Source organism: Acyrthosiphon pisum, unplaced genomic scaffold (assembly GCF_005508785.2).
Source record: "Acyrthosiphon pisum isolate AL4f unplaced genomic scaffold, pea_aphid_22Mar2018_4r6ur Scaffold_12;HRSCAF=46, whole genome shotgun sequence".
Taxonomy (NCBI): domain Eukaryota; kingdom Metazoa; phylum Arthropoda; class Insecta; order Hemiptera; family Aphididae; genus Acyrthosiphon; species Acyrthosiphon pisum.
In genome coordinates, this window is record NW_021761552.1 from 34,254 (window position 1) to 42,267 (window position 8,014).

Genomic DNA, 8,014 nt, shown 5'->3' on the forward strand with positions numbered 1-8,014 from the left:
ATTTTATAAAAATATAGGACCTAATATTATCAATTACATATACTACCTACGTAACTATAATCTATACCGGATCCAAGCCAATATTAATAACCGAATGCTAAACATCCTGACGAAGGAAGTCTCATTTTTATTTTAGATTCTGAGCAGAGCGGAAAGTTATTAATAATTATTATGTTTAATATTTTAGGTGGGCATGTCATACGGTAATATTTACTTGACCGAAATGTGTAGACAATCTGCCGCTGGTAGTAACTGTATAATATAATATATGTGTATAACACTCTGAAGAAAACGTATTAATTTCTACACTTGTTCACATATTATTTTAAAGTAAATGCATATTCCTAAATATGTTATCAATAATTACACATATTTTCGTTGAATATTCTATATTTTTATACTCGCAGACATATTGAAAATTACCATTATTCTGTATGCCTACTTGTGGGAAATATGTTCTGTCCGCCGTAACAAAGAATAATATGTCGTATTAAATAAGCATATTATGATATATTATAGGTAATGATTAATATTATATATCGGTTACCTATAGAATTTATGTACCTAATACGGCACAGCATTATAGTAATAGCTGACCCGGTACACTTCGTTGACCATAAAAGATGCCAACTAAAATCATATTATTCAAACTTTGTTCAATTCGTTGTTTAAGAGGACGCTACAAAGATATTTTTTGTCTCCGTCGACCGTCTCACATAAGTGCGTAATATAACAAATTTACGCTCAGCCGATAACATTTAACTCTGTTAGTTTAAAAATTAAAGTAAATCGACCAATTGGCTATTATGAAACTTGATGACAAGAACATTATCTGTATTTGAATGTGGGTATTTTATGATAATTCAGTTTTCAAGTGAGTTATGATCATTTTTAATTATTCTATATTATTATGCATAACTTTTTTAATGGAGTTAAAAGGAGTTAAAAACATGAAAAAAAAAAATTAGAAATTCAGAAAAGATTTAATTTTAAATCGGCGAACATATATATTAATAACTAATAAGTAGGTAACTTATTTTCTTATGGAAATTATTTTGCTGGCAGATATAAACAAATATGCGGTGATGATTTGAATAGATGTTATGCCAATCTAAAATAACTGATCTAACCTGTTAGGTATCTAAACCTTCCTTAAATTGTCAAACATTTCGATATTTTTTTAAAGCGAAATTTTTTTACTCAGCTGGGCCTCGTATTAGACGGCGAGTGAACGCGAAAAAATCGTAATGGAAGTGATCAACAACAAAAAAAAGTGGGCGCTCGCCATAATCGTTATGGGTAGGTGTGATGGAGTGCTGGTGTGCAACAGAGCACGAGGGGACTAATATGCCCGCTTGCTCACTCACTCACTCACTCACTCTCTCGCCCACACTATCTATTTCTTTCTCTGTGTGTGTCTCTCTCTGTCTGTCTACTGCTCTCTATATTCTTTACCATAATATGCCATGGTCACCTGGTCACGTCGTGCACGCTCACCGTGTGTCTCTCGGGCGGCAACACTCTCTCTTTAGCCGCGAGTGCCTTTTTCGTTTATATATTTTTTTATTTTATATTTTACTATTATTATTATTTTCACATATCGAGGAATGAGAAAGAACGAGCGAGAGAGAGATAGACAGAGATATTTAGAACTCTAGAAACAGCGTTTGAAAGCTTCGCTTTTGTCGCAGGACTCCGAGATAAGCAGACTGTTTTTTTTTTAAATTGCAAAAAAGCGTCAGTCATCTTACTATATTATTGTATTTTATGTTTTGTCTTTGGTAGCTAAACCTCTTAACCACATCTTTAGTTTTTTTTTCTATTCGTTGGGTCAAAAAGCTTGACAATTTAATACAAGACTCCATGTTATATAATTTTACAATAGTAGTTGAAAAATATTAAAAATACACAGGCACACATTAGTTTTATAATCATTTAAATTTCGAATTTTGACAAAATGTATCAACTTTAAAATTTAAAAATGATTTTATAATGATACAAGACAATATAATACAATTTTTATAATCAAGAATTGACAATTTTAAACAAGGTTCCACGTAAATAGATTAACAAATTAGGTACTTTATTCAAAATAATATCATCAAATATACTTAGTAATATAGCATAGGTTGACTGACCGTCTTCGCTCAGAATCGTTTTTCGTATACAATGATATATTATATCATTGAATTCAAATTTAACACCATCCATTACAGTGACCCACTTTTATCCTAATGTACAACAAAGAAACACCCACTTGTCCACCTTTTGTAAATTACATCATATGTTTAAAATTCCATACATAACAGTTAACATTAACAGTATGTTATCTATACTTTGCACTGTAGCGTATAAACATACGCGTTGGTACCGATATACTTACCACATAAGCTCGTATTATTTTTTTTTTAAATTATACAAATAGTATATTTAGGTCATAGCGGTACCTGGTAAAGTGGTATGTGGATTTTGGTAATGAAAATACCTATGGCAAAAAATTGCTGTGACAATATCACCACATTTTTGAACATAAGTCTCAATATAAAATAAAATAATGTATTGAACTAGCGTAATACTACATTAATATACAGTATACACCATAACAATTAGGTAATAAAAATAAAAAATTGTTCAGCGACCTACTACCTCCCAAAAAAACATAGGTAATGATATTATTGTATGATATGAATTACACATGTACCTACGATAAAATAATATACTATTAGGTGAACAAATAATAATGTATCGCAACTATAATAATACAACTATTATAATATTATAATGAATAAAGTGGTTAGAAACTGTTATCCATAATTTATATTACGTGGGATGTATATTATAATGTTCATAGAATGAATAATTATTATTTTGCATTTTTATTATTTCTGTATATAGTATATTTATATAGAATATATACCAATATTTTATATTATTTATATTGTGGTATCTCAACATTCAAGAACGATAAACTTAAAGCGTGTGCTTCCCGTTCCAGTATAATATACCTAATCCTTTATATTTTTATAATAATATATAATGATTAATGAATAATGGAATTCAAACGGATGACAATCTAATATTATAAAAATATAATTAGTTAATTTGGGTGCATGTCTTAGATTTGCAAGTTTTAGAAAACCTATATTTTAGAATATTATGAAACTTTTATTAAAATTTTTTTTTGTCTAACGGAATATAATACTTTTAGAAAAACAATGTTTTGGAATAAGTAGTATAAGAGATTTGCTAATAACTAATAAGTTATTAGTTATTAGCAAATCTTTCATAAACTTATAAATATCTACCTACCTATTCCAAAACAGTGTTTTTCTTTATTAGTAATAAGTAATAATCTATAAGCCGGTATTAAAAATTATCACATTTAATTTTTATTCTATTAATTTAATAGATGATAACTATAATTATGTTTTTCATAATATGTATATATTTTTTTATTATTTGTAAAAGAAGCGATGATGGGAACTATAATTATGATCAGTCAGACGTAAGTAAGTATAATTTGATTCTGTAAACAAAAAAATATAAAAAATATACATGGGTAAAAATAGTTTTTTTTTATAGTTATTTTAAGTTAAAATTTGGACGAAATTACATATTAAAGAACCAAGAATACTGATTTTATAATATTAACTCAACTTACCAGCTACCACGTATTAATAATAAGTTATAACAATATAAATATACATAATATAAAATATAAAATATCCTACATTGACTGACTGCCTCCCCTCAAAATCATTTTTCGTTTACAATAATGATATTATATTATTATATTATTGAATTCAAATTTAATACCATCCATTACAGTGACTCATTTATATCCTACTGTACAGCAAAGTGTCTTCCACTTACCCACGTTTTTTTAGATTCTGAGGGGAGCGATAAATGTATTGAATTTACAATAATGATTTTTTTTTAATTAAAATTTTTTTTTGTTTATTCCTTTTTAGGACAGTAAAAGGGTTTACATTTTCTTCGACAGTATCTTTTCTAATAGGAAAGTGAACCTAGTTGGAACTTTATGGGGTCAAATGTAAAAATTGTCGAGTAGTTTTCAAAAATGCAGTGAAAAACAAAAGAAAAATTAAGGAAAAACTTATTAGTTATCAACCAAGGTTTACAAATTACTATAATAATATGTTAATGGTTATAAATTAGGTTTGTAACGGTATAACCCAGGTAAAATTTGCAATAGTTTTTAAAAGTGCCGGGAAAAACAAAATAAAAATAATTTTTGAGAGAAAAACGCAATTTTTATGCAAAATCAGTTTTTGACAAAATCGATTTTGGTTTTTGGTGTGACTATAAAACAAATGACCGTAGATAAAAGAAATTTTGACTGAATGTTTATATTACCATTTTCTATACACCTTTACATTTTCAAAAGTTGTTGTTTACGGACATTTTCAGTTTCCATTTTATTTAGTTTTTTATTCTTGATAAATGTTTATTTGTTGTGTAAAAAAGCTTGACAATTTAATAGAAGGCTCCTAATTTATTGTTTCAGACAGATAAAAAATAATAAAAATCCATATCACACATTTTTATTAAAAGCATTAATTAATTAAAGTTCAATATTGACAAAATACGTACAATTTACGAAAATATGCACAATTATTTTGAGTTAGAATGTTTCTATTTAATTCTAAGACTTGAAATTGTAATACAACATTAATCATAAGTTTGTTTACCTTTATCAAAAAAAAAAAAAAAAGGTCTACAAACAAATCAAATTATATTTTTATAAGCGTTTGAAGTTAAATTTTTACAAGATTGGATATTCACTAGATTTATCGTGTAGTGGTTTTGTTAATTTGTTGTAATTCAGAAACAAATAACTGTAGATACATGGACATTTCACTGAATGTTTATTTTAAACATTATCAGTTTTCATTTTGTTTTTCTTCATTGCCAATAAAATTTTATTTTTTGGGTAAAAATGCGTGAAAATTTAATAGAAAGCTCCTAATGTATTGTTTCAAAGACATAATGTAAATTAAATACAATGCTCCTGATATATTATTACAATATAGTTGTTGAAATATTAAGAATACATAGGTATGCACAATTTATTTTGATAAGCATTTAAAGTTCAAATTTGACAAAATGTATGAAATAAAAAAGATATTGTTTCTTAAAAATGTATTGTATTTCTAATTATCGATTATCGTTAAATCCTCATTGATGTCATTGATATGATGGAATTCAAATCAAATCGACAATTTTGAGGGTGATAAAAATGACATAATTTTTTCAACATCAAGTTACTGATTATTATGGAATAAAAAGTTCAAATTTACAATTTACAACAATTATTCTAATAAATCCAAATTCAGACAAAGTATAAAGTAAATATGAATACAACTTAATATATTCTAAATATAATTTGATATAATAATAATATTTACATACAGCTTAACACAGTGGTATATTTGGAATGGAAAAAAAAAAGAATTACACACTAAGTTCGTGAAAAAAATACAAAAGAATATAATTTCACGAAAATTCATACAAAATTCAACAAAGTGAAAAATACAATCATCGGTAAAATAAATTGAAACAGATAAGTTTGGAAGAAATTATGATAATTATAAAACTTTGTCTACAGATATTATTGCAATAATTAATGATCTTAAGGAATTAACAGAAATATCAGCTTCAAATGGGGAAATATAAAAAACAAGAAATCTTTTTGATTGATGAAGGATTAAAAACAATGTTAATTTATTGTATAAAAATCATTAGTCTATTTTTAAAACATAAATAGAAATGATAATAACAGACATTAGTTTTTATTACGGCCAGTAAAATACTAGATATTAATATTAAATTGATAAAGGAATAAAAACAATATTAATTTATTATATAAAAATCATTAGTCTATTTTTGAAACATAAATAGAAATGATAATAACAGACATTAATTTTTATGACGGTCAGTAAAATACAAGATATAATATTAATAATTTATAAATGAATTGCAGATTGTATTAAATTTATGGAATGAAAATATTATCAAAGCTAAAATTTGGAAAAAATAAAATCATTATACGCTTTCAGATATAAACACTGTTATATAGATGATTTAGGTCAAATAAACAATGTTTTTTCTAAAAATGGCCAAACATACGAAAAACAAATAATATTAAGTAATCGACGATAGTAATTAAAAGGTGTTTTTTATTTCATTTTTTGATTCATTATTAAATAATATATTATAATTTTATATATAATTACAGATAACTCTAACATTGTGGAATGAAGTTGCCAATAATTAATATAGATGAATCATCAATTGCAAGGTCAATTGTCATGAAAGTATTATCTGTATTATCTGAAAGAATATTAATTTATTTAGTATTTGATTTTAATATTGGATTTAAATTACAAGTTAAAATGTATTTTAGTAAGAATTTTTTACAAAGTACCTTTTAAATTGTTTTTTTTCTGACGACGACTGTTCAGCAGCTTCATTTTCTATTGGGCTTATGAATTGATCTTCATATGTACTCAATACAGGCACCTCATTAATTGACATAGGCAAAGCATTAGGTGCTAATGAATTGAAAAAAGAATTTTAATTTTAAATTATTATATACATTTTAAATACTGTTTTATTATAAAATAAAAATATAACATCAGACAAAGATTGTTGAAAAGGACATCCCCAAGTGATTATCTTGGATTAAATGAGTTATGAGGGAAAATTACTATTTTAAGCATGTTTATCCAACAAAAATAAGTAATTTATATATTTTCCGCGGTTGTTAAGGATAGATTTATGAAAATGAATACAGAATTAATTAAAATTAAAATGTTTAAATCAATAATCACATATTGCAGTTGCAACTTAACATTATTAAATTTTTAATGTTGGTAATGAACTAGTGTTTTTACTGCATGGGTTTGCTTTATTCTAATTTATTAATAAAATCTTCTTTCTTATATTAAAACGTGTCTAATTAGATGCATTAAATTACTAAAGAAGAGAAACCAGGACCAAAGCCCAACATATTCAGTAAGGAAAACATGGAAAATAATAAAAAAGATAAAGATATCATTGTATTGACAATGTTTATTAAAAGTATTAATACCTACTTATTTACTCACCGCCATATTTTTATTACTCATATTATGCTCATTGTTTCTAGTAAGTGTAGATGACCGTCTTGATTTAAAATTATTTACAATAGCATTTTCAATAATATGTTCCTCTCTGTAAAATTCAGATTCTATGCAATCACTTTCATCATAATAAGCCAAATTTATAGATTTTCAAATAATTGTAAATACAAAATCAAGTCTGATACAATTTTCATTAACTCACTGTATAATATTGTTCCATAGGTAAAATTACATTATTTCCAGTTTCAACATCATTACCTTGAGTAGCACAACTATATACAAATAAAAATACTATTAAAAATGAAAAATTAAATCATAGAGATCCAGAAGTATTACTTAGAAGGAAAACCATTTCGATGATAAGGTTGGGGAATAGCATTTGAAAATAAAAATCACTTTTTTCCTGGCTTATAGTTTTCTTCTAAAAAATGATCACTACATTTACGTTGCCAATCATGGAAACGATCAATCCCAAAAACTTTAAACCATTTTCTTCTCATGTATGCATTCTTTGGAAATCTATATTAACACAAATATCAATGAATACAATAAATTACTAATGTTAGGTTAGGACACAAAGTAGAAATTAATAAGCGCAACCGGTTCAAAATTCCCGCACCAGGATAATGAACCATATCAATAATATGATTCAAAAATCCATGTGCGTTTTTCACAACAGTTTGAGCGAGTAAATTTCTCGAACCAATTGATACTCACTCATGATAAATAACTCCTGGACGATTGACCTTTGTGTACCTAGATTTATTGCCGCACACTATACACTTGTGCATTTCTAAAACATAGTATTATATATTAGCTATTATCAAAAATAATTAATATAAAAAGTGCATTCACCGAGACTAATTTGA

General features: G+C 25.9%; 1 long non-coding RNA gene across 2 annotated transcripts; it reads right to left on the bottom strand.

Annotated features, from left to right (window-relative positions):
• Positions 1 to 5,993: 5,993 nt before the first annotated feature.
• On the bottom strand, positions 5,994 to 8,014 carry LOC103308659. Of its 2 annotated transcripts, none has more exons than XR_001679072.2 (7): positions 8,001 to 8,014; positions 7,863 to 7,938; positions 7,482 to 7,664; positions 7,348 to 7,417; positions 7,119 to 7,236; positions 6,449 to 6,575; positions 5,994 to 6,354 (listed from the first exon to the last, which is right to left on the bottom strand). It is a non-coding gene; the product is annotated as an uncharacterized LOC103308659 (long non-coding RNA). The 2 variants fall into 2 exon arrangements; XR_510493.3 differs by having other exon boundaries at positions 5,996 to 6,354; positions 7,131 to 7,236.